The sequence below is a fragment of the Macrobrachium nipponense genome, chromosome 44 (assembly GCF_015104395.2).
Source record: "Macrobrachium nipponense isolate FS-2020 chromosome 44, ASM1510439v2, whole genome shotgun sequence".
Taxonomy (NCBI): Eukaryota; Metazoa; Arthropoda; class Malacostraca; order Decapoda; family Palaemonidae; genus Macrobrachium; species Macrobrachium nipponense.
Genome location: NC_087221.1, coordinates 34909497 through 34916996, shown reverse-complemented (window position 1 = coordinate 34916996; position 7500 = coordinate 34909497). Strand labels below are relative to the sequence as shown.

Genomic DNA, 7500 nt, shown 5'->3' with positions numbered 1-7500 from the left:
TTCAACAATGCAGCTTTTTAGGTGAATGACGGCTGAAACCGTTGTCTTGTGGCACCCCCTTTAAAGTATGGGTGGGGGAGGGGGGAGGAGGAGTGGTAACAGAACCCCAGGAATGCAGAAGTAAGAGTTTGCAATGTTTGGAGGCGCGCGAAAGCACTGGAGGTATCATACACTCTTCCAGGAGTTTTCCATCGGTCTAAGTCTAGGAAAAGTGTATCGTGCAAGATGTCAAAAGTTACCGTACCCAGAGAATTCCGCATGATCACACACTGTTCTTTCCCCCTTTCTTTGCAGAATTCCGCGAGGCGTTCCGCCTTTTCGACAAAGATGGCGACGGGACGATCACCAAGCAGGAGCTTGGGCGTTTCATGAGGAATCTCGGGCAGTTCGCCACCGAAGAAGAGCTTAGAACTATGCTAGACGAAATCGACATTGACGGTGAGTAGGCTACTTGAGGTTTGATATCCATTTCAAAGTGAATCTATCAGTATACACGGATATCTCTTCTGGCAATGACGGTGAGTGAAAAGTGTTCGTTTTATTGTGCATTTATTCATGTATGAATGTCACTTGTAACATCTTGGAAATGGAGTAGAAACAAGAATAAACACAACCTTTGGGCAAGGAACAAGACCGTGATTGGATGATGGCATCTTGAAATTCCGGACGAAATTAGACCTAAACGGATGATAACAATTCATTGCAAAGAAGTGTCTGGCTATTTTTCATGTTTCCCAATAGAAATGTAACGGGAAAGTGAACTAAATATCAGATTTAAGAATCAGAGAAAAATATTTCAAACATAAAGAGCTAAAGAGACTAATTTTCTGCGTAAAACAGACTACATTTATTTACATTTTTACCGCCAAATAAATTGCTTTTGACAAAACCTCCAAAGAGTCTTGAAAAAAGGTCAGAGGTCTGATTTAGAAAGTGTTCACTCAGGGGTGGTAATTATATATAATTGTATAATTACAACTCTAAACCAGCCAGACGAAACAATGGAAGTTCACTTTAAAAACGCCAATTCCGTCTCATAATTAAACACTTTACGATTTTAATAAAATTCGTCTGGCGAAAAATAAAGAAAGGCAGGTCATTAAACTTAAGTGATGTGATGGACGTCTGAAGTATAAATAAAGCAAGATTAATAGTATTTTAAACAAATAAAAAGCAGTTTAATTAAAGAAAATAAGTTTTAAATAAGAACATTGTAACAGAAAACGTACATTAAAAACGAAAGAAAATGGGAAATTTAAGCGATGCAATGGACTGATTGAAGTATAAATAGACCAAAATAAAAGCAATTAATCCAAATAAAAATTAGTTTAAAATGAAATAAAGTGTTACTGAAGTCCAGTGCAATAGAAAACGTATATCAAAAGAGTGCAAAGAAAATGGGAAATCCTCCACCCTGGCCGTGAACACCAAGAGGGATTGACACAGTCTTATGGTGACTACTGCATCGCCAGTTAATAAAATCAATAAATCAACTTTAATCTCACGGGTAATAACGTGTCAGCGAGAGTGGTGGCTCCGAAAAATCAATAGCAAAGTCCAAGGAATCCACTTTCTGGTCCTTGGGCAGTAAACCCATCGAGGAATTTCCTAAATGGTGGTTCTTTAATAGTCTTATGGCCTAGTCTCATCATTCTCTCTCTCTCTCTCTCTCTCTCTCTCTCTCTCTCTCTCTCTCTCTGTACTTACAAAGAATGAAGTAGAATAAATCAAACCTTTATTACCTCGAATGAAACTATAACAGAAAGTATCAAAGACTTACCATTTTGGAAATTACTACCGGAGGATTTATGGCCTCTCTCTCTCTCTCTCTCTCTCTCTCTCTCTCTCTCTCTCTCTCATTAATGTGAGAATAGTAGGATAAAGCGTCTACTAAGTTAGTTTATCGAGTGAATTATTGTAAATTCGATCAGGATGGCAGTAAGCTCCAACTGTGGAAAGCAATGGCGAAATCTTGCTTGCATTGCAGATATGCAATATGATGAGTTAGCAGGAAGGGAGCTGGCATTTCTCATCTATGAGATCAATAACAGCCCTAAACAAAAAGATGCAAAATTGCAGAAAATATTATGAAAATAATTGAAGGAGTACCAAATAAAATTCAAGTGGTCAAGAGACTTATAAAGAAACTTACATCAATGAACACTTTCCAGCAAAGAAAATAAATAAGGTGAACATTGTGAATATACTAATTGATGTAATAGGAGAAAGAAAGCATAAAGCATGCACACTGTGTAAGGTGTGGTATAGCATTGTAAATCCACAAAACCTGATCAGGAAATGCTATTCATGCAACATACCCACGCATCCCCAATGCGCAGGAGTTCAGCAAAATACAAGTAAGGATACAAGAGTATTTTGCTCAACATGTCTATCATGGATAAATAATGTTATCAAATCGAGACTTAACGTGCAAATAGTAGAGGATGAAGAAGATGAGGAAGAGGAAGAAGAGGAAAACGGAAAAGGAGAAAATAAAACTGAAGTGATAGAAAAAAATAATGAAAACAAAGAGCAGGATAAGAGTAAGGATGCAGAGATACTCAATGATACTACATATGAGGCAATACAGCAGCATACATATGATGAAATAAATTACGACTTGACAATACAAAATAAAATCCCGAAGAGACTTTACCCAGATATTCATACTGAAGGTAAAGAGAAAAAAAAAAAAAAAAAAAAAAAAAAAAAAAAGAAAGACACAGTCTGCATCCTTTCGAAAAGAGGGAATTGCGGATTCGGTGAAAGATGTTACTCAAACATCCCAAGGTATGTCACAATTATGAGATTTATGGTAAATGTGCATACCTAGATGATTCCAGAGATCTACATTAAAAAATATGCAAAAACTTAAAAGAAGGAAAAGGATGTAAGTTCAAAAAAAAAAAAAAAAATGTAAATATATGCACCCTGTAGCCATGAATCAAAATCAATTAAATAATAAAATCCAAAATAAAAAAGAAACAAATAAAGAAAGGAACAAAAAACATGAGGTGAAGGAAAAAAAAAAAAACAAGCCATCACCGCGCTATGGAATGTCAACACCGAGAATGCAAGCATCAGCTCCAAGATACAGTGCAAGAAACAAGAGAAGAAAGCACTGTATATACAATACCAGGGGATGGTGCAGATATAGAGAAAATTGCAGATTCATACACAAAATGAATAATTATAATGAAGGAAGATCAAATATATTGGAAAAGTTGGATTTTTTAATGTCAGAATTTCTGGAAATGAAAAAAAGAACAACATACCAGAACAGGAAAGAGACATGGGAAAATCCTTATTATTACCCAAATTAAATGAAGGGGATAACACGCAAACCATCATAGTGATGAATGCACAGGGTTTAGTTACGAGTAACTCAAAAAGAAAAATAGAGTTCTTAGAAGAACTAACACAAACTGAAAAAAAAATAGATATAATGAATTTAAGTGAAACCTGGTATTCCTAAGAGACTGGTAATGATGATCAGATAAAAGGATTATAGATCAGATAGAAAAAATAGGAATTAAGGGGGAACCACGATATATGGGAGAGACATAAACCAGGGAAAAATATATGAGAAGTATAGTAACTCAGAATGTGAACTTGTAGCGGTAGAATTTGAATCTGAAAAATTAATGAACATAGTAATATATAGACCCCCTAATACTAAAGAGTTTGACACAATAATAGAAAAATTGGATGATATATGTAGAAATCACAAAGACTGGACTATTCTCCTATCCGGAGACTTTAACTTTCCTTTCGTAGATTGGAAAGAACGAATAGGAGATTGTGGTTGTATTTATACATATAAAAAAGAGAGTAATAGTACTGCAGAAAATAAGAGGCAATTCGAAAAGCTATTTGATATGCTACTATAATACAACATTCAACAAATAAATCACCTGCCAACAAGAAAGGAAAATACTTTAGACCTAGTATTTGTGAACGAGGTGAATTATGTTATAGAAATAATAGTTTATAATTCGAGTATTTCAGACCATAATGAAATAGAATTAACAGTCCTTTCCAAACTAAGTGAAAACAGAGATAAGCAAGAGATGAAAAAGTGGGAAGGATATGGAAAATACAATTTCTACAGTAAGAATATAAAATGGTCAAAAATAAATGAAGAATTAAACAAAGATTGGGATAACATATTTGTAAGAGATGATATACAGGTAAATATGGGTATATTGTATATTAGAGAAAATAGTGGATAAATATATACCGAAGAAGAAAAGTAAACATCATTCATGCATACCAAGAGAGAGAAGGATCTTGTTCCAGAAAATCAGAAAGTGGAAAAAAGGTCTTGCAAAAGAAAAGAATGCATGGAAAGTGATGGAACTAAAATGTAAGATAGAAAAGGCAGAACAAAAGATTATACAATCAAAAGAAAATGAAAAATGGGACCTAAAAGAAAAAACCCTAGTAAATATCAAGCAAAACCCCAAACTATTGTACTTATGTGCAAAAAAAATGAATAAAAGAAGAATAGAAATAGGGCCTCTAAGAAATTAAGGGAGATTAACGATTAAAAAAAAGGAAATATGCAACATATTAGTAGAAAGAGAAAAAGGGAGAATTTACCCGTAGAAATGATATTGAAGATAATGATACAGAAATAAGGGATGAAAATAGTGAATATTTATCAGACATAGATATTAATGAAGCCGATATTGTGCAGGCTATTAATGAAATTAAAAATGGAGCAGCAGCTGGCCCTGATGGTGTCCCTGCTATTTTGTTAAAGAAAGTAGTCCATTCAATCGCAAAGCCGCTTGCAATATTATTAAGGCAAAATGTAGATGCAGGCAAGATTTATGATGAGCATAAATTAGCATATATTACCCCTACTTTCAAAAGTGGATCAAGACTAGAGGCAAATAATTATAGGCCTGTGAGTCTAACATCATATATTATGAAAGTGTAAGAAAGGGTAATGAAGAAAAATATAATGAAACATTTAATAGAAAATCATTTGTTTAATATGGTTTTGTACCCGGAAAAAGTACACAAACCCAACTGTTAGTCCACCGTGAGAACGTTTACAAAAATATGAAAAACGGAAAAGAAACAGATGTGGTTTATCTAGACTTTGCAAAAGCTTTTGACAAGGTAGACCATAAAAGAATTTTTACACAACAGAAAACAGATAGTTATTGCAAATGATGAGAAATCGGTTGAAGCTAAGGTAATATCCGGTGTGCCACAAGGTACGGTGTTAGTTGCATTGCTGTTTGTTATTAAGATTGCAGACATAGACAGTAATGTTAAGAACTCGGTAGTGAGTAGTTTCGCCGATGAAACAAGAATAAGTAGCGAAATTACTTGTGATGAAGATAGGAACTCGCTACAAAGAGACCTTAACATAGTGTATGAATGGGCTGAGGTAAATAGGATGGTATTTAACTCTGATAAATTTGAATAAATAAATTATGGAGATAAAGAAGGAAAGCTATATGCATATAGGGGACCTAACAACGAGACAATCACTAATAAGGAAGCAGTTAAAGACCTTGGTGCGATGCCGAATAGGAACATGTTATGCAATGACCAAACAGCAATTCTATTGGCAAAATGCAGAGCAAAAATGGGAATGTTGTTACGGCACTTCAAAACAAGAAAAGCTGAACACATGATAATGCTTTATAAAACGTATGTTCGTAGTTCACTTGAATATTGCAATATGATATGGTACCCACACTATCAAAAGGATAATGCACAAATAGAGAGTGTACAAAGGTCCTTTACAGTTAGAATAGAAGAAATTAAGGATCTTGACTACTGGGGAAGACTACAATTTATAAAATTATATAGTCTAGAAAGGAGAAGAGAACGCTACATGATAATTCAGGCATAGAAACAAATAGAAGGAATTGCCGAAAACATCATCGAGCTAAAAATATCAGAAAGAGCAAGCAGAGGTAGATTAATAGTGCCCAAAACTATACCAGGAAAACTAAGGAGTGTACATAGGACATTAATCCACTACGCACCAGCATCGACAATGCAGCGTCTATTCAGTGCGTTGCCAGCTCATCTGAGGAATATATCAGGAGTGAGCGTAGATGTGTTTAAGAATAAGCTCGACAAATATCTAAGCTGCATCCTAGACCATCCAAGATTGGAAGATGCAAAATATACCGGAAGATGCATTAGCAATTCTCTGGTAGACATTAGAGGTGCCTTACACTGAGGGACCTGGGGTAAACCGAATAAGATGTAAGGTCTGTAAGGTAAGGTAAGGTAAGGTAAGGTAAGGTAAGGTCTCTCTCTCTCTCTCTCTCTCTCTGCACTTACAGAGGATGAAGTAGGATAGACCTAACATATTATCTCGAATGAAACTGTAACAGAAAGTATTAAAGACTTACCATTTTGGACATTACAACCGAAGGATTTATTGCTTCTCTCTCTCTCTCTCTCTCTCTCTCTCTCTCTCTCTCTCTCTCTCTCTCTTCCAGCACGAGATGGATGAAGATGGAGAGAAGATAGATCCCCGTTAACTTCGCGTTAGTTTTTGGAGCCCTTATTATCATCACTAATGGATCGCTAATCGGATTTGGTGGTAATTCGCTCGCCGTCAGAAGATTACGTAGGAAGTGAAGCGTCTCTCTCTCTCTCTCTCTCTCTCTCTCTCTCTCTCTCTCTCTCTCTCTCTCTCTCTCTCTCTGCTGTTATATATTTATGTATGTTTTGCATATTACTGGGATGCGTAAGCAAAGGTACGTGCCCACACACGCAAAATATATATATATATATATATATATATATATATATATATATATATATATATATATATATTCATTTATTTTTTCTTTTCTGATGAATGATTCCTTCTTCCTGTCTCCATTATTACCTTCTGTTACTTCTTTGGAAGCTTGAATTTCAAATCAATATCCCCTGTAGGATCGTTCCATATGAATAGGGTTCATTTGTTGGATAATATAATAATAATAATAATAATAATAATAATAATAATAATAATAATAATAATAATAATAATAATAATAATAATAATAATAATAATAATAATAATAATAATAACTTCATTTGACTTTAGATGCGCGAGGGAAACTTGGCAACTTTATGAGATTCTGGTAAATTTGGTTAGAAGTTGATTAGTTGATGGCTTTAAGTACTTTGATATGAGAGGCAGCCTTAGGCCACACAGCTCCAACCATGCGTGATTTGCCAGTTGGCTGGAAGCATAGGTCTATTTTGTGGGATTTCGTAGTTGGCAGGAAGCATAGGTCTATTTTGTGTGATTTCCTAGTTGGCTGGAAAGCATAGGTCTATGTGATTTCCTAGTTGGCTGGAAGCATAGGTCTATTTTGTGATTTCCCAGTTGGCTGGAAGCATAGGTCTATTTTGTGTGATTTCCTAGTTGGTTGGAAGCATAGGTCTATTTTGTGTGATTTCCTAGTTGGCTGGAAGTATAGGTCTATTTTGTGTGATTTCCTAGTTGGCTGGAAGTATAGGTCTATT

General features: G+C 35.0%; 1 pseudogene; it reads left to right on the top strand.

The window, feature by feature from the left end:
- Positions 1–7500, top strand: part of LOC135204172 (neo-calmodulin-like) — a 195310-nt pseudogene that overhangs the window by 104644 nt on the left and 83166 nt on the right.